Below are 23905 nucleotides of genomic sequence, written 5' to 3' on the forward strand. Positions count from 1 at the left end.
GATTTATTTATCTTAATATAAGAAGCCAACAAACAATGACCCCAAGGACAACATAGAGGAAAGTACTTGTACTTACTAGTAATTGAATTAAAAAATTATAAATTAATGAAAATGGATGAAAAAACAACTGTCCGCAGATGGGGAACGAACCTACGTCTTCGCATTACGCGTGCGATGCTCTCATCATTGAGCTACCGCGACGCCGTTTTCCCATCCACTTTCCGGGGTATTTATGTCTTACAGCCAGAACTAACCCTGGGAGTGTTAGCCAGTGCCAGCAATCTCAAACCTAGGCGGCGGATGTGGAACATCCTTTCTGCCGCAGGTGTCACGAGTACGTGATCTTTTTTTTTTTTTTTGGGGGGGGGGGGTGAAGGCAACTGGTCAATAAACCCGCATACGCTACCTGAAGGCATCAATGTTGCCGGATTCGAGCCCTCGTTATGTAATATGAGAGCTCTCACCATATGTAATGGTGAGAGCATCGCACGCGTAATGCGAAGACGTGGGTTCGTTCCCCACCTGCGGCAAGTGGTTTTTTCATCTATTTTCATTTGCATTGATTTATCATTTCTTTAGTGCAATTAGTAAGTACAAGTAATTTCCCCTATGTTTTCCTTGGTATATATATATATATATATATATATACAGGGTGTCCCAGCCATCACGCAGCAGTACGATTTAAAAAAAGAGACGGCGTTACGCGAAGTCAACCTAGAGCGTATTGTTTCCTGTACAGTGGAGTAGCTGCCAATAATTTTTTCGTTACTGAGATTTAATTATATAATTGTAATTAATTATCTAACTCGAGAACTGCTGTCCTCATTATCGAAGTGTCAATGAGAAAGTTGTAGAGCAACATGAAAAACTGCCGATACAGCTTTCTGTTGCTCAATACGTGCTACATAAACGTGTTTTTCCGAGTGTGAAAAAAGCCCGCGAATACACGCAGAATTGCCTCATGACTGGCTGCTCGAGGCACTTTGCGTGTATTCGCGGGCTTCTTTCATGCTCGGAAAAACACTTTTGTGTAGCACGTATTGATCAACAGAAAACTGTATCGGGAGTTTTTCATGTTGCTCTACAACTTTCTCATTCACACTTCGATAATTAGGACCATACTTCTCGAGTGAGATAATTAATTAAAATAAATAAGTAAATCTCAGAAACGAAAACAACACTGGCGGCTACTCCACTGTACTGGAAACAATACGCACTAGGTTTTCTTCGCGTAACGCCGTTCCTCTTTTTTTTAATCGTGATGCCTGATAGCTGGGACACCCTGTGTGCGTGCGCGCGCGCGCGCGCGCGCTGGCGTGTGTGTGTGTGTGTGTGTGTGTGTGTGTGTGTGTGTGTGTGTGTGTGTGTGTGTGTGTGTTGGGCTGCGACGCGCGAGGTCGTGGGATCAAATCCCAGCCACGGCGGCCGCATATCAATGGGGGCGAAATGCGAACACATCCGTGTACATAGATTTAGGTGCACGTTAAAGAACCCCAGGTGGTCCAAATTATTCCAGAGCTACGGCGTGCCTCATAATCAGATCGTGGTTTTGGCACGTAAAAACTTGTAATTTTCGTGTGTGTGTGTGTGTGTGTGTGTGTGTTTGTGTGCGAGTATGCGTGTGTCGTCACGTTTTTTATGTTGAAATAAATTGTACTTCGAAGGCTTGACTAGCAGAAGACAGACGCCTTACTGAGTTTAAAAAAACAGCACCGTGTTTTCGTTTCTTCATCTCAAATCTCCGGTGATTCGAGGATTTTTTTCGGCAGTCTATTTATTGCAGTAAGAAAAAAAAAACAGCATTAGGGGCTAAAAATATTGCCAGGGTTGTATCGCACACGATGGGGACGTTGAACGCACAGTGCGCATACGAAGGGTTGGAATCATTATCACAAGCATCACAATCTTTATGTTCAAGAATCATCTAAACTGAAGAAGACAGAGGGGTGCAGGTGGCACCGGGATTTCTTCCACGCAAGTGCAGACACCAGAGACCCATAAGCGAATACACGACACGTTTGCTCGCACGCACGCACCAACGCGTTCATATCCACGCGCACAGACACGCACACACAAACACACACATACACAGACACACGCACACACACACACGTAGTGAGGTGATGACTTGCTACGCGTCTAAAGCCTCTGTTTCATTACAGCCACTTCTTTCTGTCTTACTTTCCTTTCTTCTTTGATTTTACTGCCTTCCTCGTCGTTACGTAATTGGCTAGTAGTCGACACCTATTAACGTAGCTGCCGCCGAGAGCCCACATTACCGTATATTTTCCCCGCTGATGGTGTGTTCGTAGGGTCAGATGGGAAGCTCCTGATTAAAGTGAGACTGCGTGGGGGACAGGTAAGAAAGTAGGAGGAACGACGAAGCAGAGACGTCAGTAATAGAGGACCACGTCGGAATTTGACAGATGCGTGATTCGGCGCGTACCGGATAATGATGCGCTAATACGGAGAGAGCAGAAAAAAAATGTGCTGCCGTCGCGTCTCCTTCGCCGATTCCCTCCACACTCTCACTCTCTTCCTCACTGTCCCCCAAATCTACGTGAAGAAACGAGCGTCATGGTAAAATTACAGGTGCGACGAAGGGCCCGTTCGAAGATGATTCCTAAAGCGTAAAGAAAAGATCAAAGATGCGAATAATTTAGTGCACTGAGGTTTCAAATAAGACGACTCTGTACGGAAAACGCAAATTAAAGGATATACGTCAAAGTGCGAGCATAAAGCGTTTCTTAGTTCATTACCAATTCCATTAGGGCACGACCCTAGGGTCGTTACATTTGGGGACGCTCCCCGCTGAAAATGAGCGCTGTGATTCATTAAACCACTTTTGTACGTGGCGTTTATTCCCACGGCGCGCCCACGCAGAACTTCGTGTTTTTGCTTTCCTGAAAAATTCTCGAGCATGCGTATGTGATAAAGAGCCTTGCTAATTAGGAATCTAGTTCTTGTTTCTTTCTTTTTTTTGCACAAAGGCGTTATCAACGTCTTTTTATTTCTTGCCTTCATCGCACGTGCTAAAATAGATCAGTGGGGCCGGACTGTACCGTCCTAGGTTTTGAAATACTGCGTTCTAGTACGATGTCCCTCGAACAATATCATCGTATTGAAGTCGCACGCGGAGCAAACCTCCCGTTACTTTTTTGTCAACTTATACTGCGAGTATCTGATTTGAAGTACTGGGAGGGATTCCTTATAAAATGTTTAGAAAGAAAGGTGCTCGCTGATACATTTCTTAGTGGTTTTTGTGGTGAACACCGACGAAATGCCCTCGATCCTCTTTCAAGTTCCTGTTCATTTGCCTTTAGGCACCGTATTTGCCTTTAGGCACCGCCTGTTTCACCTGGAGTCGTAAGTGAAACATCGCGGAATTACTTGTATTTTCCTTTTGTCTCCTGAGTCTACATCTCCTACATCTAAGTCTCGTAGTCGGTACAATTACTTGTATTTTACTTTTGCCTCCTGAGTCTACATCTCCTACATCTAAGTCTCTTAGTCGGTACTCTTCACGTGACTCGCTTTGATTGTGTAGAAGCTAAACCTGCGCCATTCGTCTATTCAGACACCGAGAAGAAGCAGTGCCTGAAAAGTATAAGCATCAGTTGTTTCGACTGAACCTTGCCCCCCCCCCCCCCCAAAAAAAAAGCAACTGTTAAATACGGTCTATGCTACTGGCATTGCGTATTCGGTTAATTTGCTTCTGACACTGAGAACACCTTTCTAGCCGGTTCGTTATATGAATGTTTACCTGCCTTTTTTTACCATTAGTGGTCTTAAATATAGAGGGTTCACATTCATTATCGAATGCAAACCAATCGAACCAGACCCCTTATGGTCCTTCACGGAAGTGCGTCATAGTGACAGCCTACAAATAGGATGCTCACGACAACGTGTGCTCAAGCACACGTACTGATTTCTCTACTGTCCTCAGTTCGTGCACACTGTATCAGCCGTATTTCGGTACTATGTAGTAAGAGGCATGCCAACTAATGAAAGTTCACCCATTGTCTCCACGTTCTGTGACATCGCCCTTTCAGCGTCACAGAAAGAGTTCCTTGGAAACAAAGTAGCGCTTCGAAATGTCAGTTGCAATTCATTTTATTAGATGTTTGAACAACATAAAATGATTAACAACATTGGTGGTCTCGCAACCCGGAGGTGGGTGGTTGAACCACATCACACCCTGCGAGAAAAAAAGCCCCCTGATGGGCAGTTGTACGAGCTTTCACGCTCCTTCTATAAAGGGAACTTTTTCAAGATGCAAATGAACAAGATACAGATGAACTAAAATTTCCCCCAGTTGTCGTTTTTGATAGCACCCTAGTTGCACTTGCGCCCGAAACTGAACAAAAATGAATAGCTGAAAAGTTACCAATACCACTCGCCCTATAGTGGCGTAGTGGTTTTGGCGTTGCGCTGATATGCCGGAGGCCGCTGGAACAAATCTCGGCCGCGACAGCCGCACTTCTATGGCGGCGATATGCAAGAAACACCGGTGTACCGTGCAATGGACGTACATTCAAAAGCCCCAGCTGGTCAACATTATTCCGAAGTCCCCTACTGAAGCGTATCTGATAATTATAACGAGGTTTTGGCGTACAAATACCACAATTTATTTTTAATTTAGGTAATCAATACCATCTGCACGTGACGTCGTTCAATTGCAAAAGTAGCGTCAGCATGATTACGTAAATACATGCGCACTTGTTATGGATGTAGACGCCTATTGTTTTTTATCTGTGAGATATGTAGATTCCTAGAAAACTGCCTCGTATTATGCCGACGTGCTCTCAGCCATTTTTATAGCGTTTTGTTATTGCTGAAGCACTGCCTGTTTCTTTTCTATCAGCCACCTTATATGCGCCCCCATTTTATCTTGTAGGTCTTTTAAATTTCATTGCTCTTCTTCTTTCTGGGGTTTTACATGCCAAAACCAGTACTGATTATGAAGCACGCCGTAGTGGAGGGCTCCGGATTAATTTTGACCACGTGGGGTTCTTTAACGTGCACTACAATGGAAGCACACGGACGCTTTTGCATTTCGCCTCCATCGAAACGCGGCCGCCGCGGCCGGGATTCGATCCCGCTACATCGTGCTCAGCAGCGCAACGCCTTAGCTGACTGAGCCACCCCGGCGGGGTGAATTTCATTGCTCAACTTGTTCGACGGGACAAGGACCAAGTCATGCGTGGCGATTGGCTCATTCCTGCCCCGACCACATTGTTGATGACACTGAGTGATAACGAAATTACGGGTTAATGAAAGATATTTAACGCGTGGCGCCATTATTTTTGTTAGCGATCCGTTTGTTTTGAACTGTCGGCTTGAGAGATAGGGCCCCAGGCAACGTAGCCCTCGTAATGAAGTAGGTATCCGCGGGTCCCAGCTAACGCGGGAAACCTGTTTAAAAGAAGGAACTACGAGACACAACGATTGGGCCAACGGTATTTTCTCAGCAGTCGCCTTTGGTACACTGGTTAATTGCTGGATAGGTAATGAGTCAAAATTATTGCCTAAATTTAAGATTATTCACATAATTGCGTAATTTCGAATGTCAAATTGTGCATCGCACTTGAACACAATATACTCAGCAGTTTTCAGCGCGCTACATTTTTCCGAGTAATTTATTCTGCGATTGAGATTTGTGGCACAAAACGAGAAAAAAAAATACGAAGGGAAGACGGGAATGCATGTTCCGCAGGCGCGGTAGGAACGTTCTCAACTATGGACTTCAAAGAATCATCATCAGTTATGTCCACTGCAGGACGAAGGCCTCTCCCTGCGCTCTCCAGTTACCCCTGTCTTGCGCTAGCTGATTAAAATTTCTACCTGCAAATTTACTAATTTCATCACTCCACCTAGTTTTCTGCCGTCCTCGACTGTGCTAACCGATGGACTATATTAGAGTTACAGAATGGGTGCCAAGAGAAGGGAAGCGCAGTCAAATAATCAAAGCTATACTTAATGGCTGACTTGGTGACCGCGAAAAAGCGACAATCGACACTGTAGCTGTTGGCTGCTGCAACATAACAAGCAAGCAGCCACGTCACGTTGTTTGTTAGAGCTATTGCGCACCGGCTTAAGGCGGCGATGAGAAATACGACTAAATCTGTGAGGACGGGGACTCGACGTCACAAAATTCTACGGTCTTCTTCTTCTGGACCCCGGCACACACCGACGTCCCGCTCGCGGGCAACGAGGCTGCCCATGCCGCGGCTCGAGTTCTCACTCGCCCAGCCGTGGCAGACTACGTGGCCGCCGCCACAGCTCCCGAGTGCTGGGCGTCGGATCTGCCGGATCGAGACACTACCACAGACACGCTGCAACAACAATCACAATGGCTGTGGGGCGATCGCCTGACCACGTTCAGAGACCTCACACAGCACTACAGACTCGAAAGACGCAAATTTCCGCCACCACACGTTAAATTAAGCAAGAAAGAGGCCGTAAACTTACGCTTACTACAAACACACAGTTACCCAAGTCCGGCAGTCTTACGCCACTGTTACCCTAGCTTATATCCGACTGATGCGTGTAAAGCGTGCGGACTCGGAGCAACGCTGCGACACATGCTCTGGAAATGTGCCGGCAACAACGGTAGTGAAACCGCTACCGTTCGCGACGTGCCCATAACGGCAGGCGTTACTGGATTAAAGGAAGCCTCGAGCTCGCTCATTCCCGCCTTTGCCCCGGCTGCTGGGGCCGCCGGGGTCCTTCTCCGTCAGCGTCGCCGCCGCTTGGAGGCGGCCCTGAAAAGTTCGGAGCTGGAAGACCAGCTCTGGGCCGTCCGGCAAGCCTAAGATTCCGCCCGAGTCCAAGTACTTCGAGCCGACTCCTGAGGCCACTAAAAGCAAAGTGCCGGCGCTTTAAATAAAGTTTATTTCTTCTTCTGAAGGCAGCGAAAAAAACAAAGATGCAATTTGAGGCTGCTTGTTAGTAGTAGCAGCCAACAGCTACGCCGTCGCTTTGTCAGTTTTTCGTGGTGACTAAGTCAGTCACTGAGTATTGATTCTTTAAAAAGCAATTTGAGAGCACTGCTGCCGTGCGCGCGAAGCGCGTTTGTCCACATTCACTTCACAATGTTTTTCGCGTTTTGCGCAACAACTTTCAAACATGAAAAATATAACTGGGGAAAATAAAGCAAATTGAGAACTGTTAAATATAGTGTTTTCGAGGGCGATGCATAATTTACAATTCGGCAATCGAGCCTATGAAATTATGCAAATAATTATATACTTGAGTACTAATTTTGGCTAATTAGCTAATCAATAATAACGGAAACATTCGCCAGTGTGCGCAAGGTAATGGCTACGTGTGAGAGGGACGAGAAAGCTGCCCATATTTTTGTTCGATATGAGCGTCTTATGAGTAACCATTGCCAATTGTGTTCAGAAACACATGTGCAGAAACGTAGGAGCTTTGACGAGTAAGCGCTCCTACTCTTCTACTTTCTCTTCTACTTTTTTATCCTTGGAAGCACCAACCTCGCTTTTCTTGCAGATCAGCGGGATTGGAAGTTGACCACGGCGGAATTTTCATGGGGCCTTAGTTATTCTAACTTACAGCCTATTGGCGTGGGTTCTTAAAGTGACGAGCACGAGTGACCTGTAATCCTATGCAACACCTGTAAGAACAACACCTGGTTCCCGATCCTGGCTCGCGGTGGATCAGCGAATATGTGCACAAGCATTTCCCTGGAATCGTATTCGTCCGTCGCGCTGCCTCTGATTTGCAATCGCTGGAATAAGTGACGAAAAACCGTCCACGCAGCAGCACAGGTACCCAAGGCACGTGGCCCAATTGATTGAGTAGAGCTTCGTTTCCGAAAAGTTTTAAAGGTTTCTGCAAGTTCTCAGGACGCAACTAAAATGCAGCAAACGGTGAAGAAGAGAAGGCGAGTAAATCTAGAGAAACTGGAGTATTCGGTGCTCATAATCAAGGTGACGCTAATTAGAGCATTGCAGTAGTTTTTCAGAGCCATTATTAGAAACGGGATAGTGTAGGCGCCGCCAACTTAGCCGATGAACTGTTGCATAAGTACAATCACACGGGACTTGATCAGTCGTAATACCATTGCACACCAAGACAAGCTGTACCACTGCAGCGGCCGACAACAGTGCTCGCGAGTAATATTCATTGTAGACCAGGCAAGGTCATTCAGAGCATGGGCTCCCGGCGAAACCAGCACCCTATGTGGAATCAGCGTGCAGCCGTCTTTGTTAGCGAACTCTACCCTGGTAAGTTGTTGTGAGTAGACTTTGTCGGCATCAGTTATAGAACAAAGTTATACCATGTATGTAATAGGGAAGTCCTGAAGAGCTTCACGCACATGCGTGCGAAGCTGTAAGAGCCACAAGGTCTCCATACTGAACTATGCAAAAGTAGGATGCAGTCGACACCATTAATTCGACCGCAGCAGTATTGCAACGTTTGGTCGGATTATCCTTAAGGCGGAATAACCAACCGGCGGCAAAATGAACGGGTACAAATAATTTTAGCTGCTTGAAGTAGTCCGCCTTCATCGACAAATTACTACACTATTTCAACACCTATTAAAGTCGTCGTTACCTGTAGAGTTTGGGGGTTGCACTAGGTATAGACGCGAGCACACGAAATACTCGTAGAAACGCACAGGACAACGCTGGTACTATTTGCGGTTCTCGCGTCTGTACCGGCTGGAACCCCCACACTGTTATCATGCTCCAACTGGCCCAGCAAGCCACATTAGTAGGTTACCTATACAAGTGCCTCACAATCCTAAGCCGCAACATTGGCGCTGACAAAGTCGTCAAATAAGACATCGCCTAGAGCACCGCAAGTCGTCATCATTTCACAAGTCGCTGACATCAGAGTCGTCACCTAGGATACCAGTATCGCTATCTCTTAATTTTTTTTCATGCTTTCAGTAACCGCTGAGGGGGCACCAGCTTGGTCCAAATAACCGAAGCTATCAACTTTCGCTTTCGAAAGAAACGAGTTTTTCTTGCATAGACATGTATGGCTTCTTGCCCGAACTTTCCAATACGTCCGAATTAAGCAAGAACTCGAATAACCAAGGTCCAATTAGCGAAACTCGGCTGTTTTATCGCGGTTCAATCGAATGAAGTAGTATGCTTCCCACTGCTGGTGGCAGAAGCGCAGTCGATAGCGGCGAAAAACAAAATCTTCCAGAGCATTCGAATACTTCGGTTATTTACGGCATACGGTGATATACACGGTGATATACGAAGGTGAAATACATCCACCAACTCTTCCAACTACCTTGGCATTGTCCTTACACATTACCTCTCCTGGTCAGCACACATTGAAAAAATACCACCTAAAGTCTCACGTACGCTCGGGTATCTTAAACTTAACCTTGAGATGTCCCTGTCTTAGCAAGTGAACTCTCCTATTAGACATTCATTGGGCCTTGTTTCGATCAGGGCTCCGAAGATGCAGGAACGTCAGCCACCTTGATTGAGTAAGAATTGTAGGCGTTGGCCTGACATTCAGGACGTTTTAAAACACGTGTTTATACATTCAAATAATTTGCAACAGCATATTAAATTGATACAGAGAACTGAGCTTCAAGTTCAAGCTGCCGATATACGCGAAGCGACCGCCTCGACATATATGCCTTCCGTCATCCCGGACACGTAATCTTCCCCGATCAGTGACACCATCTTCGGCCAATCTAGAGCTTTCCATACATTTTTCCACTGAGGAAAATGTAAAACAAAGGAGTCTTCGCAGTAGAAGGGCGGGAAGGGGAAGTTTATTTCCGGAAGGACCATAACGACGTGTCCATACTGGCCGTTCGAATCAGTCCAGAAGCCCAAGATCACGAGCGAGCCGCTCGCGCTGAGCGCGCTAGTCGCCGTCGTCGTCCTCTTCCTCTAATATTTAACATACTCCGGGGCCTGAGGTGGTGAGTTCTAAAGGGTACAATTTCTGCACAGGTCGGATCATATGTGAGCCACTGAGTATTTTAACTTTACATGCACGGACGTTGCCATCTTTACTTTGGATGCAGTCACTTACTACACCACTCTTCCAGAACATTCTGAGAGCTTTATCTTCGTGAATAATCACAACATCACCTTTACTGATGCTATAAGCTTTTGATGCTTTCCTCAAGTGAACGCTTCGAAGTGTCAGTAGATATTCACGAAGCCATCGCTTCCACAATCTTTCCATTATTAGCTGCCTGTGGACCCACAAACTGAGCAGCTCAGTCTTTCTTTCTCCCCGTTTATCCGACGTTTTAGGATTAGACAAGAGACGGCTGCCTAACAAAAAAAAAATGAGACGGGGTTAGAATGTCTGGCTCTTTAGGAGAAGAGTAAATGAAAGTTATGGGTCTGGAATTCACAACGGCTTCTGTTTCAGTCAGCAAAGTGCTCAGTTGTTGTAGGTCAACAGACGCCCTTCCCTATAACTTGCGAAGGCACCATCTTCACAATCCTAACTAACCGCTCCCAAAAACCACTCCACCAAGGAGCTCTCTCTGCAATAAATTTCCAAGTTATGCCGTGGGTATAACAATACTGGCTGACTTCCTCTTTCCTCAACAACTGGTGCATGCTAGCTAGCTCACGTGCAGCTTTCTTAAATGTAGTAGCGTTGTCTGAGTAAACTATTCGCGGTGTTCCACGTCTTGCACAAAATCTTTTGAAGGCCATGAGGAAAGCGTTTGTAGTAAGTCCAACCACATGCTCAAGGTGAATTGCTCTAACTGCTGCACACGTGAACAGCACTATGTACACTTTAACGCCACTGCAATGTTTCACAAAAACTGGCCCTGCAAAGTCAACTCCCGTAACCTCAAAGGGGCGCGAATTGCACACACGATCACTGGGAAGCGGGGCTGCCGGCGCACTCGGAGCCTTGAGTCGGAAACGAGCACAAATCACACATTTTCGGAGCACTCTCTTCACTGCTTGTCGCACTCTGGGCACCCAGAACCGGGCGCGAAGTTCATTTAATGTGTCACCAACACCGCCGTGGAGCACAGTTTTGTGAGCTTGCAAAATGACGAGTCGCGTGACCGGGTGGTTGCACGGCAGCAGCACACGCGTCTTTTCGTTGTATGTGACATCGGCGTTCTGAAGGCGAGTTCTAATCCTCATGACGCCCTTTTCGTCGATAAAGGGATGCAGGTCTCTTATGGGCGACGTCTTGTCGAGGTCTTTTCTCACTTCAAGTTGGGCTCTCTCTTTGGCATAGGTATCTGTCTGCATTTGCTTGAACCAGATGTTCTCAGCTTCTCGAACATCAGTAGCTGTAAGTGATCCTTCTGTATGCGACGTTGGCGATCTACAGTTGTCCACGAAGCGTTTACCCATGCTGTCTCTCTTACCATTCTTAACCAAGAACTAAATCGTTCGGCACTGAAAAGTGGTTCTCTTATCACGCTCACCAGTACAGGAACGTTTGTTTGTAACTCGGAAGAAACTTGTTCGTCTTCCGGTCCAGAATCTTGAGCGTCAGATGTCGTTGGCCAACTATTTGCCGCACGTAGAGGGCAGTTAGGTCCTTTCCACCACAGCTGGCTATTTCGAAGGTTTGTGAGCGAAAGCCCACGCGTCAGCAGATCATCCGGGTTTTGTGTTCCCGGACAGTGATGCCACTGGTATGGATCTGTTACTTGACGTATCTCGTTAACTCTGTTATAAACAAATTGCTTCCACTCGGTTGCCGTGCTTTGTATCCAACAAAGCGCTACAGTTGAGTCCGTCCACAGGTGCTCTTCTATTTTCCATTGTCTCGACTCTAGAGCCTCCCGCAAGAACTTCAGGACTCTAGAAGCCAGAACCGCTGCTATCAATTCCAAACATGGTAACGTGATCCGTTTGATTGGAGCTACTCTACACTTGGAAAATAGAAGCTGTACATCAACGTTACCGCATTTATATTGCGTTCTCAGATAAGCTACGGCACCGTAAGCAATAGAACTGGCATCAGCAAATACGTGAAGCTGGGAGCTTGAAGGCTTGTCCAATAATAACTTCAGCTCACACCTGGGAAGTTCGTGTCTAAGTTGCTCAGGCATAACTTCTTCCCACGCTGTGCCGTGCTCCCACAATCTCTGAAAGAGGACTTTCATCCTAACGATGAACGGTGATAGCCACCCTAATGGATCGAAAATCCGTGTGGTCGTCTGAAGGACACATCTCTTGGTGTCGTTCTGCTTTTCGAGAATCTGCAACAGAGATTCCATGTTTAGAATAAGCTTGTCAGCAGCTGTGTCCCATAGCAAAGCAAGAACTTTCGTAGGAGCCATTGCGGAGACAGAGTCCAATCTATCAGTGATGTACTTTCTTAGCTCATCATCATTGGTGGACCATTTTTGCAGCTTCATGCCCGCTTTACTCATGATGAGATTTGCGTCTTTATATAGAGGGAAAGCTTCTTTTGAAGAAGGAAATCCTGTGACAAGATCGTCAACGTAAAAATTCTCGGCAAGTTGCAAGGCATATGATCTCAGCGCAGGATCGACGTGCTTGAAATGATACTGGAGCGTCGCTGTTAAGAGGAATGGACTTGCTGTAGTTCCAAATGGCACTCGTGTCATCCTATACTCCACTATATTCGGCACATGTTCACTTGACATTGGCGTGCTGTCAAACCATAAAAACCGCTAGGCGTCGCGATCAGGCTCTTGAATGCCGATTTGAAGAAACGCCTTTTGTACATCTGCAGTAATTCCAATCATGTGTAGCGTGAAATTCACAAGCATTTTAACCATGTTGTTGTTGATCTTGGGTCCTTTTTCTAATAATTCGTTCAGAGACGCTGCTCCATGCGTGTGTGACGAGGCATCGAAGACCACCCTCAGCCATGTCGTCGAGGATGATTCCCTGATAACATCATGGTGTGGCATGTAGTAACATCTCTCTGCCACGTCTTTTGCGTTGACTCTTTCAGCGTGATCATCCAGTTCATACTGCCTGACTGCCTTGTCGTACTGCTGAAGAAGCTCCTCGTTACTACCAAATCGCAGCAATAAACCGTGTAGGCGTCGAACCGCAACACTTCGGTTGTCTGCTAGGTATGTGTTGACAGATTTCCACGGTAGCGCTACTTCGTACCTCCCGTTCTTGAATGCTATGTTCTCCGTTAATTGCCGGACCACTTCATTTCCATGCTCGTCGTGGGTAGAAGGGTCAGAAATGCCTATGCTGTCTAGATCCCAGAAGTGCTGTAAGGTTTCAGACACCTCAGTCTCTGTGCAACTCGTGCGAAGGACGCAAACGTGCGTGCGGACTTCTTTAAAAATGCGACCGTCGCATGATACAGGCCCTTGAAATGTCCAGCCAAGCTTGGTGTTGATCGCAGCAAGTCCTGTCACTTCGTCGTGAGTCCAAACATCGTTTAGCACGAGCTTCCACATTTGGTCGGCTCCAATGAGCAAGCTTATGCCACTTCTGTTTTTAGGCCAGGAAGCGATACAAAGTCAACAATAAACTTCTTTTCATTAGCCAGCTTCTGCACAAATGACTGTGACTGTGGAGGTTCAAGCAAGTGAGCACAGATAAACGGAACCTCCAAAGCCTCGATTTCGTGCTTGGAGCTGTCAAATTGGCTCATCAAAGTCACCTTAACCAAGTTGGGCTGCTCTTTTGGCGCACCGCTCGAACCACCGAACGCTTTCACATCAACATCTACCTTCTTCAGTGTTGGCAGGCTCAGTTTTCTGGATATATCTTCTCTGATAAACGTTCTCTGGCTCCCGTTGTCCAGGACCCCTCTTATATAGCAAGAATTGCAGTCAATTAGAACCCATACTCGGAACGTCTGCAGTATTACGTCATTTTCAAATAAATTGCTTGTAGGTGCCTGTGCGGCAGCATGCAAGCTCGGGGTTTGTCGTTCACTCGGTTTCTTCTTGCTAGCTGTAGTTGGGGTCACAAACAGCTGTTGCGTGCTTGCCTTTACAGGTAGCGCAACGGATGTTGCGTCGGCAATCTTTCGAGCGGTGGCCTGATATCGTGCACTTCAAACATCTGCCCGATTGGCCAAAAGGCTCTTCTTCTCCTGCAGGCTTATTGTAGAAGTGCACGTTTCCGTAACGTGGGTGGCTGAAAGGCAGAAAAAACAAGTACCTTTCGTCTTGCTGGATTCGTTGTGTAACACGGAGGCGGTAGGCGGGGCACAGGTCTTCCTGTCACTCCTTCCATCGTGCGTGTCACGAACGCAGAAATCCTGATGACCACTTTTTTCACGGGCTTCGACCTCCAGTCGGAGATAATCCAATAGATGGCGCAGCTCCGTCTCTGACGACTGGATCTCGTCGGGCTTTTGTAGTAAGCTCTGTCGCTTGTAGTGTTCCACCCCGATGTCATTGGGGATCGCTTTCGTTATAATCTCGACGAGCATCGCAGCGTATGAAAGCTCCGATCGTCCAAGAGCCTTGAGACCTCTCACGTTAATATGTACGGTATTCAGGAGATTCCTCATAGCGGTCACGTCAGTAGAAAACCTCAATGGTCTCAGCATACGAAGATTCTCCAAGTACTTCTGCTCGATGATCCTCACGTTGCCGAAGTGGTTGGTTAGAATTTCGATGGCATCTGCATATGATGCGTCCGTCACTTGAATTCCCTCGATCGCTTTGGCCGCTGGTCCAGCCAAAGGGGTTTTCAAGTAGTGAAAGCGGTCGATGTTCGTTAAACTGGCATTTTCGTGGACGGCATGCTTGAACATGTCCCAGAAGGGCTGCCACTGTTGCACTGTTTCATCGAAGTGAACCAAGTCGAGCTTCGGAAGTCGAGAAGCACCGACAACTGGTGTTGAGGTATCACCGAGGGCACGATGTCCTGAGATCGTACCTGAAGCTGAGGCGTCGTTAGACGTCGGTAGGCCTCTATCCGCGGTCGTTTGAGACTGAAGCTGTTCGATGTGGTGACAGAGAAGGGACAAGGTTGCTGCCGCGTTGTCTTCATAATCCGCGACCGAGATGTAGTCTTCGGATGCTTGCTCGTCCGTGAGGTAACCCTCCAACTGTTCGTTGAGCACCCGTAGTCCGTAGTTGCAGTTCTTCAGTCTGTCATGCAGCACTCGAAGCGCCGGAGCGCTAAACTGACTCGATTCCATGAGTTGGCTTGCCTCGTTTCGGAGACGCGTGTGCAAAGCTCGTTGGGTCACAGAGTCCCGGGTTTCGGCACCAGAAAATGTAAAACAAAGAAGTCTTCGCAGCAGAAGGGCTGGAAGGCCCGAAGGACCGTAACAACGCGTCCATACTGGCCGTTCGAATCAGTCCAGAAGCCCCAGATCACGAGCGAGCCGCTCGCGCTGAGCGCGCTAATCGCCGTCGTCGTCCTCTTCCTCTAATATTTAACAGAGACCTTAGCTCAAAACACACGATTACCCTGTCCGCGACAACGATGTGGCAGTCCGTGCCCGTTTGTATTCCATATGAGCATCTGTGTTCAGTTCGTTCTTTTGTCAGTCAGCCCAGAGATGGGAGGGAAAAGACAAAGGCACATAAGTCATCGATGATAGAGCCCGCAGGCCCCGCACTCCTCTCATTCGACGTGCTTTGCCTCGTTCCATGGTTAACAATTCGCTGCCACTGCTTGATTTGTCTTGTGCTGCTTCTTGCGGCTGTAATACCTACCCTGACAGCTTCTTTGCTAGGGTTAGGGTTTAAGGCCGAAAATGGTCAGTCAACTGCCGCATCTATGTGCCCCGTGCCGTGGGTCAGTGACTGGTTACGCAGGGTCAACGCACGATCAGAACAGCCCGTCCACTGGCAGGAAAACTTCTGGCAAGGGGCAGCTAACTGATCGGTGCCTCGTGAAGATGCCTGGTCAGTGCAGAAGGCTCAGCTCCGGCCCGAAGTCTCGCGCCCATTGCGAGAAACATCTCCATGATCAATAGCCATCTTGGACGAAGGTGTCTCTCTGCAGGTCGTAGGCCAGGAACTCGCATTAACCATCAAATCCGCACAGTGCCACAGCAGCGACAAGACAAGCAAAAAAACCTTCTGCGTGATATGTCAGGTTATCATACTCTCTCCCAGCACTGATTCGGCGATTATAACCACCGAGCGTTATTAAGGTAGGCTTATAGGAGCGTTTTCCAGACGGCCTTAAAGAAATTTGAAACGTTAGCGTAGGTCACGTTCTGATAAATTTTGTTTCAATCGGATCCTAAAGATGGCAGAGCTTATGCAGCTCTGAGCAAACTACGAACAAACGGCAAATGTTAGAAAAGTAAAAGAAAATAAAAACTACCCTTAGCAACTTCAGTACATTACTCTCACACGAATAAAATGCGGACGAAAATAACAAAAAGAAAAATATAAGCGAAGGCTCTCAATTAGCCCAACCCTACAATAAACTTGAAAGCCTATATTGAGGACATGTGTGTTTTAAGTGCTAAGCACTTAAGGGGCCCGGACTGTCGGCGTGCAATGGGATCTCATGTCGTCGTGGTCACGCGTAAAAACAGGGGGCAAACAAGTGCAGAATTGATCAAAACCGGTTCAAAATTAACTATCATGATTCAGAAGAATGTAAATAATAGGAATAATCAAGAATTGGGTACACCAATTAGCAGAAACTCGTGAAGATAGTTAAAATCTTGAAACATGACGTCATGTTGTCGTGGTCACGCGCAGAAAAAGCAGTGGCTCCATGTGCGTAGCGGTTTCCCAGCAGTTGTGCCTTAGCACAGATGTCAAAACAGATTATGTAATGCTAAACACAAGATAAACACAGGATAAAACAAGATAAAACAAGATAAACTAAAGAAAAAACACAAGGGAAACACCACTGAATTACTGCTTCGCACTTCCCCACCTTTCACGTTGAGTGGAACTGAATTACCGCCGAGCTTACCAAGGCCACTGTCCTGGACAGGTACCCAATTGTTTTAGGCGCGATGCACCTTATGCGCTCGGGCTGTGGGCGTCTCCTGTCGTCGTCGTCACGGTGAAGCAAGCGGCTCGTGCTCGCGCTGGGCACGCACTCGTGCCACTGCTCCCCGTGTTCGTCGTCGTCGTCGTCTTCCACAGTTGGCTGCGTTGCCGCTCATTATTCCAGCGTAGAATTTCACTTCTGTTGTCGTAATGGAGAGGCCGCATTTACGGGATTGTGAGCCATTGCTAAAGGCAGTATGAGCCCATTAGCGGTGCATCACTGCATGTTTCGCACCTCCCCAGGTTTCACGTTAGTGCAGCTGCATTTTGCTCAATGGGTCATTTGACACTAACGCATCAGATTTAATTCACCGCTCAAACCAAGCGTACGACTTAACTTGTGCTAACTGTAATAACTAATAAAAATTATGTGGATCCCACGCACTGCGGGAGCCAGTGTACGTGAAGCTTTTTTTCCCCTGCCCGTTGTGTATCTATACTGGAAAATATGCTCGACTGAGCCACACTGTCGCAGTAGGCGACCCAGTTGGAGCCATAATACCTCGCAGTTGACAGAATGGGCAGTGATTTCTCTCGACGACGAAACGCCAGCCGGCCGATTAACGGCGAACCTTCTGAGCAGCCTATTCTAATCACTGCACACTTTTTCTCTCAAGTGTCATAGGCATCTTTGCTTGCAGGTATATTTCGACTACTCCAATGGCAGGGTTCTCTTCTCCGCCTTCGTCCGGATTACTCAGAACAGCTCCAAGAATAGTATCACACGAAATGGATAAGCCAACGTTAGTAGAAAAAATGGGGATCATCGCCGGGTAACATGTCCAAGGGCCCAACGATGCGTACTCGAACTACCACTTCTCTTGTGTGGCAGATGATTCATAAGCCTCGAAAGAAAGAGAAAGCAAAGGCGCCTTTTTAACAATGAAATTCGTGACTACGGTCGAAAAGACTCAAGGAATAAACACAACATACGGAGTTGCTCGTTCGGTCGATGCTACCTGCCAGTGCCATCGTATCTAATGAGAAACGTACTGGGCACTGCTCACCAATTCAACTCTTAACTAAACCCATTCATAGAGTTGTATATAAAAGTTTTAAAAAAATTCAGAGCCCTTCCACTACTGGAAGCCAGCGAACTTGTGACGATGGTGGGTCTGCTGTAGTGAACATTGCTATAGTGAATTTACATATTATCATTATTGATTATATTGAGCGTCTTCGGAATGTTCGTGAAAAAGCAAGGACACCAGTGTCTTGTTTTCTCCCGGCACGACGACAAAGTAGCGCGTTTGTTGCACCAAGTCTGCCCCATCGTCCCAGACTAGCGTATGAGCCACAGCGTTCATAGCTGCGGTACACTGTACGGTAGCGTCAGGGTCCTCTGAGGTCTCTCTCGCTCCTGCTCTCGGAGGATCATACCCACATATCCAACGCTGGTATGAGCCACACGTGATTTCTTTCTTACCTTTCTTCTTTCCTTCTCTTTCTTTCTTTCTGTTTCTTTGCTTCCGTCCAGCCTTTTTTTCCTCCCTTCCTTCCTTTCTTCTTTCTATCTTTCTTGTCCCTCGCTCATACCCGCATATCCAATGCGGGTATGCGCCACACGCGATTTAATTATAGTTAATCATGACGTAACTGACGAGCATGTGGTGTTATTGATGTCATGGCCTATCAGGCATGTCAGTCATCCGTTTTGACACCGTTTTGACAACTGTCGGGAAACCACCACGAAAATGGAGCCAAACCGCCACGCCCCTGGAGCCGAAATATGATGATGATAGCTTTTTCTTCACGTGGACACGATCCTGGGGAAAGTAGCCCGTAACAGCTTCGCTGTAAAAACCTCCACTCTATGTACGAGCAAAAAACTTTTAAATATTGATTATGCAAACGTGCATCAGCAAAGAAAGCTTCTAGAATGATAACTGTGATCCGCATCCCTTACTCTGTAAGCATTAAATAACCAGACTTTGGTTTGTTCCTGCGATCCAGCAATCTCAATGCTTAACTACAAAAACCAGCGTGACCGCGTGCCAACGCTGTCGCAAAACCTGCTTCGTACTTTCATTCGCGTAACTCGCTCGTAGAAAAAAGATCAACAAAAAATTGAGCCTAACCCTCAGTAAGGAAAGGAAAGAAAAAATGCATCACGCTCTATGTACAAATAAGAACTGACCGGCGCGTCCACTTTAACAATAGCTCCTCACTTAGGTTGCATTCGACGGGGTCGCAGTCCGAAAACTTTTGGCGCTAGCCGAGGACAATAAAGGGAGCAATACTGGAGCAAGACTGGAGTCACCTACCACTCTGTGCCGCCGAACCTTGCTTTCCACTCCCTCGAGGGGAGGCAGCACACACGGGGAGAATATCCATTCTCCTGTTGTGCTTGCTTGCACGCTGCCTGCCCCTTCAGTGGCATTCAGACTTGTCTCGGCAAAGTTGAACATCTCAGCGGGACCCTTCCTTGTGAATACGTGCCCTGCTCTGCTACAATGGGCCCTTGGCCACGCTTCCGCTTTCCCAAACGGCACAATGAACCCTTTGCCGTTTTGCGCGATGGCCTGCACCCTTGTCTTACCTGCTGCGGCGTGGCGTCTCTCACGAGCTTTGTCTGGGCCGAAGAGTTTGCTTTCTTTTTGTGCCAAAGTCATCTGAAAACGTTTTTCGTGTGAGGCGGTCACTTATATTACTTTTGAAAACCCCGAGCATTGGGTTCCTGTTCTTCTCGGCCGCCATGCCATTTTCATCTACTTTTCACTATTCTGAGCAGTCGTTCAAGTGCTGAGGCCCGAAGTAGGCTTTGAGCGCCTCCTTGAACTGGGCTCCTAGGGCTGCTGAAACAAGCTTAACGCCCACAAGCAACGCTCTCTGTAATGGTCACTACCTTTACTTCCGCGACATCCTTGCCCTCTACCTTTAGCAATGCCGGAGAGTCACCAAGTACTGAGGCCCGAAGAAGGTATCGAGCTCCTCACCGCCCCATAACGGTTACTGGAACAAGGCTCGTTCCCGCAAAGAGCGCTCCCTAGGATGGCCGTTTAATCATCTTCGGTGAACACATGCATTGCGCCCTATGTGAAGCTAGAGCCCTGAGGTTTATTTATAGCCTTGTGCGGCGGCGGGTCCTTTCTTAGCTCGACCGCCATAGTATCTCGGTCTACTGTAGACAATTGCGCAAACTCGCCTATTTCCTAGGCACGAGGAAGGTGTCCAGCACCTCCTTAAGCTTCTCATGCGTAGTGAAACAATCCTTGTCCTCTCAACGAACGCTTCCCGAAATTCCCCATGTTTTCAGACCAGCGATGACCTCGCTCTTCACACGTTCTATCGCTCACGACCTCGGACTTCCTATAGACGAGAAAACGATCGCGAGAAGGCGCCACTGCACCTCCTGACAGCGCCCCCAATGTGGAAATGTCAAGCAGCACGGCCGCGCCGTGGTGCAGTCGCCGCTTTGTTTACATTGTTTCACCCGCGCTTTCCTTTGCAGCTCGTGCTCACAGCGTTCTGTTTTCGACAGCGCCAGATCGCCTGCTTGCTGAACAGTGATGCAAAGACTGCAATGCGGTTTCAAGGAGGCTGCCGACGCCGACAGCTTTTTTCGCGGCGGCAACCTCTAGAAAGGGGAGCGTCTGCTTCCACACTTCTATGGTGTTGAACATATTGTGGGCGGTGATGTGACAGTGAAAGCAAAGTGCGTGTCGGAGGTGTCCAACAAGATTGTATACGACATCGAGTTAGAGGTGCACACGGAGTTCAGTAATTTAATCACTTTTATTTCTATATATGGTGCAGTCACAAAGCGGTCATGCATGCTTTGCAGAGGCGTGCAGAGACGGTGACGATTGTGGTTGGTTTCGTTGGTCGCTGGGCGCGCACACACGGCTTCTCTCATTTTGGTTCCCAGGAAGTGGCATCAGCACTGTCAGCACAGAAAGATCATATGCATTAGGCACCAATAAGCCAATAAAATTAATTAACGATGTAAGTACTGCACATGCGAATAATGCCTTATATCATGCTGTTTAAACCTTTAATGTATACCATGCCTTACTCAATGCAGATCTTAGAGTCATGGCAACTCATTGCATTAGTGAGCAAGGTATCTTCTCATTGCTCATGATAAATCGCTCGTACAAACTGCTCCGCGAAATGAACCCAGATCCCGATAACCAGCAATTGCCTTGGGACCAGCAGCACGAGCGCGAGAATGAGCGGTACATGTCCAATCAAAGTAAATCTACTTTCTCGTCGGGCGAATATCCCGCTGCAGCTAAAGTAAGCTCACACCGATGACCGGCTACTACACGAAACGAAGGCAGGAAGAGTGAAGCAGGAAGAATGTGCGAGGTGGCAATTACTTTAAAGCATGCTTGCACATCATGAACCTAGAATGCATGGCCAAGTAACAAATATAACGCGCACGTCTCGGGCTGCTGCTTTCCGATTTGCCGCTTACCGACGCACGCGATGACCGCAGCTTGCATACGGATTGCCACCACACAAAAGACAAGTAGCGCGCGGCCCCTTTTGTTGGCTGCAAAACTAGCAATTCAAGTTACAGCGTTTGGAAAAGGGATGTAATTCTCTTGAGCTCGTCCTCGCCGATCGCGAGTGAACGAACGGTACAATCAATTAAACTCGGGGGTTTTACGTGCCAAAGCCACGATATCATTATGAGGCACGCTATAATGGAGGGTCTCAGGAATAATTTTGACCACCGGGGGTTCTTAAACGCGCACAAAAATCAGAGTACATGCTAACAAGTATATTCCTGCATTTCGCCCCCATGGAAATGTGGCCGCCGTTGCCGGGAATCGAGCTCACGTCGTCGAGCTTAGCGGCGCAACACGTATGCATTTACTGCTAAGGTAACATGGTGGATGTCACTGTACGATTCAACTACGCGACACGTCTAAACAAACGCCCATGCGCTAAATACAGGCATATTACTATTGCTTTTTATCGAGCGGCCGTGATATTGCACGTGAATACGAAAGCACGTGACTTACTTGACTAGGCGCACTGCAGTTGTCCACGCTTTTCGTCTGTCCTCGTACGAGCTCGCCGGAATTCTATAGGACTTCACGGGCGGCTTTGGACCTTTCGAGGCTGTTGTGGCACTCAACAACACAGCAGTAATGCGTGCCACTGTTCCTGGTGGATGAGCTCGCGCTCGCCGTCTGGAAAAGAACGCGCTCGATGGTTCACACCGTAGAGAATACGGGCGCGTGCTGGTTCAGCGACGACCTTCGACACTTTCATCCTTCCGCCAGGGGAACATTCGGCGCTGGTGCCGCGCGGGCAAGCTTTAGGTTGCCTCGTCTATGCTCTCCATTCTTTGACACGGTTTCACATGAAGTAATGATTCGAGTTCAATCTTGACACGTATACATGTTTATCTTTCACCGGTGGCCGCTTTCCACCGGCTAAGAAATGTTAAACGTTATCGCTCGGCGCAGCACGCGCCTGTATCGGAAGTTTCTAGAACGTTATCGATGCTTCTTTCCATTGCCTGTTTTCACCGACGCTTATGTTATCTGATTGTATGACCGACGCGAATTGTCTAGAACTTTCTGGAAGACACGCGGGCATCAGGGATTAATCTGGAACCTTCGATGACTCAGGTATAAAAGCCGACGCGCTTCGCCGCTGATGAGATTTTCGACGATCGCCGACTGTGTTCGCCGCTATCGTTGTGCTTTGAGTGTAGCTTGCTTTTGTGGGCACAGGTTCGCGCAATAAACAACCAGTTTCGTCATACACAGTTTTGCGACAGTTTTCTCTACCGTCACTACTACGTGACATCTGGTGGAGGTGCTAGTCTGTTCATGCACCGAACACCCCCGCAAAGCCGCAACCCAAGCCCGAAACCGGAGGACGAGACCAACGTCGCCAAGGACCAGCGAGCTAGCCGTAGGCAGCAAGGACTTGTACCGGAGTTCGGACTTCTTCCCGAAAAGACCACTGCAATCAAGGCCGAGTCAACGACCAAAATGGCAGCACCAGCGTCCCCCATCCTGCTGCAGCAACCTCGGGAGCCACCGACTTTTCGTGGATCATCCGCTGAAGACCCTGAAACCTGGCTGGATACATACGAGAGGACCGCGACGTTCAACAAATGGAGCGACGACGACAAGCTGCGCCATGTTTATTTTTCATTAGATGATGCTGCTCGGACCTGGTTTGAGAACAGAGAGACCACCCTGGTGACGTGGGACCTATTTCGTGAGAAATTCGTGAGGACTTTCACGAATGTCGTGCGAAAAGAAAGGGCCGAAGTTTTATTAGAAACCAGAGTGCAATTGCCGAACGAGAACATCGCGATCTTCACGGAGAAGATGACTCGCCTCTTCCGCCACGCCGACCCCGATATGTCTGAGGAAAAGAAAGTTCGGTTCTTGATGCGGGGCGTCAAAGAGCATCTATTCACTGGATTGATGCGCAACCCGCCGAAGACTGTCGCCGAATTTCTTTCCGAGGCTACAACGATCAAGAAGACGCTTCAAATGCGCGTCAGGCAATACAACCGCCGTGCCCTGACCAACTACGCCGACGCTCAAGCGCTAGGCGCCGACGGCCTGCGCGAGACCATCAGAGCGGTCGTTCGCGAGGAGCTGCATAAGCTCTTTCCCAGGTCGCAGCCTCACGTGGCATCTATCGCCGACGTCATCAAAGACGAAGTTCAGCGCTCACTTGGAGTTCCCGATGTGCAGCCACAATCGCCGCAACCCCAGCCGGAAGCGCTGACCTACGCCGCCGTCACCCGTCGTCAAGGCCCCCCTCCGCGCTCGCGCCAGGGCCCCGTAACGTCGCAGTTCCGTCGTCTACCGCCGCCGCCGCCAGCACGCCCGCCCGTCGCCCAGCACAGCTACCAGAGGAAGACGGACATATGGCGCGCCCCCGACCACCGCCCGCTCTGCTATCACTGCGGGGAAGCCGGTCACGTCTACCGCCGATGCCCATACCGCGAGATGGGCCTACGAGGGTTTCCCGTCAACGCGCCGCGTCCCGATCGAGGTG

The sequence above is a fragment of the Dermacentor silvarum genome, chromosome 2 (genome assembly GCF_013339745.2).
Source record: "Dermacentor silvarum isolate Dsil-2018 chromosome 2, BIME_Dsil_1.4, whole genome shotgun sequence".
Lineage (NCBI taxonomy): Eukaryota > Metazoa > Arthropoda > Arachnida > Ixodida > Ixodidae > Dermacentor > Dermacentor silvarum.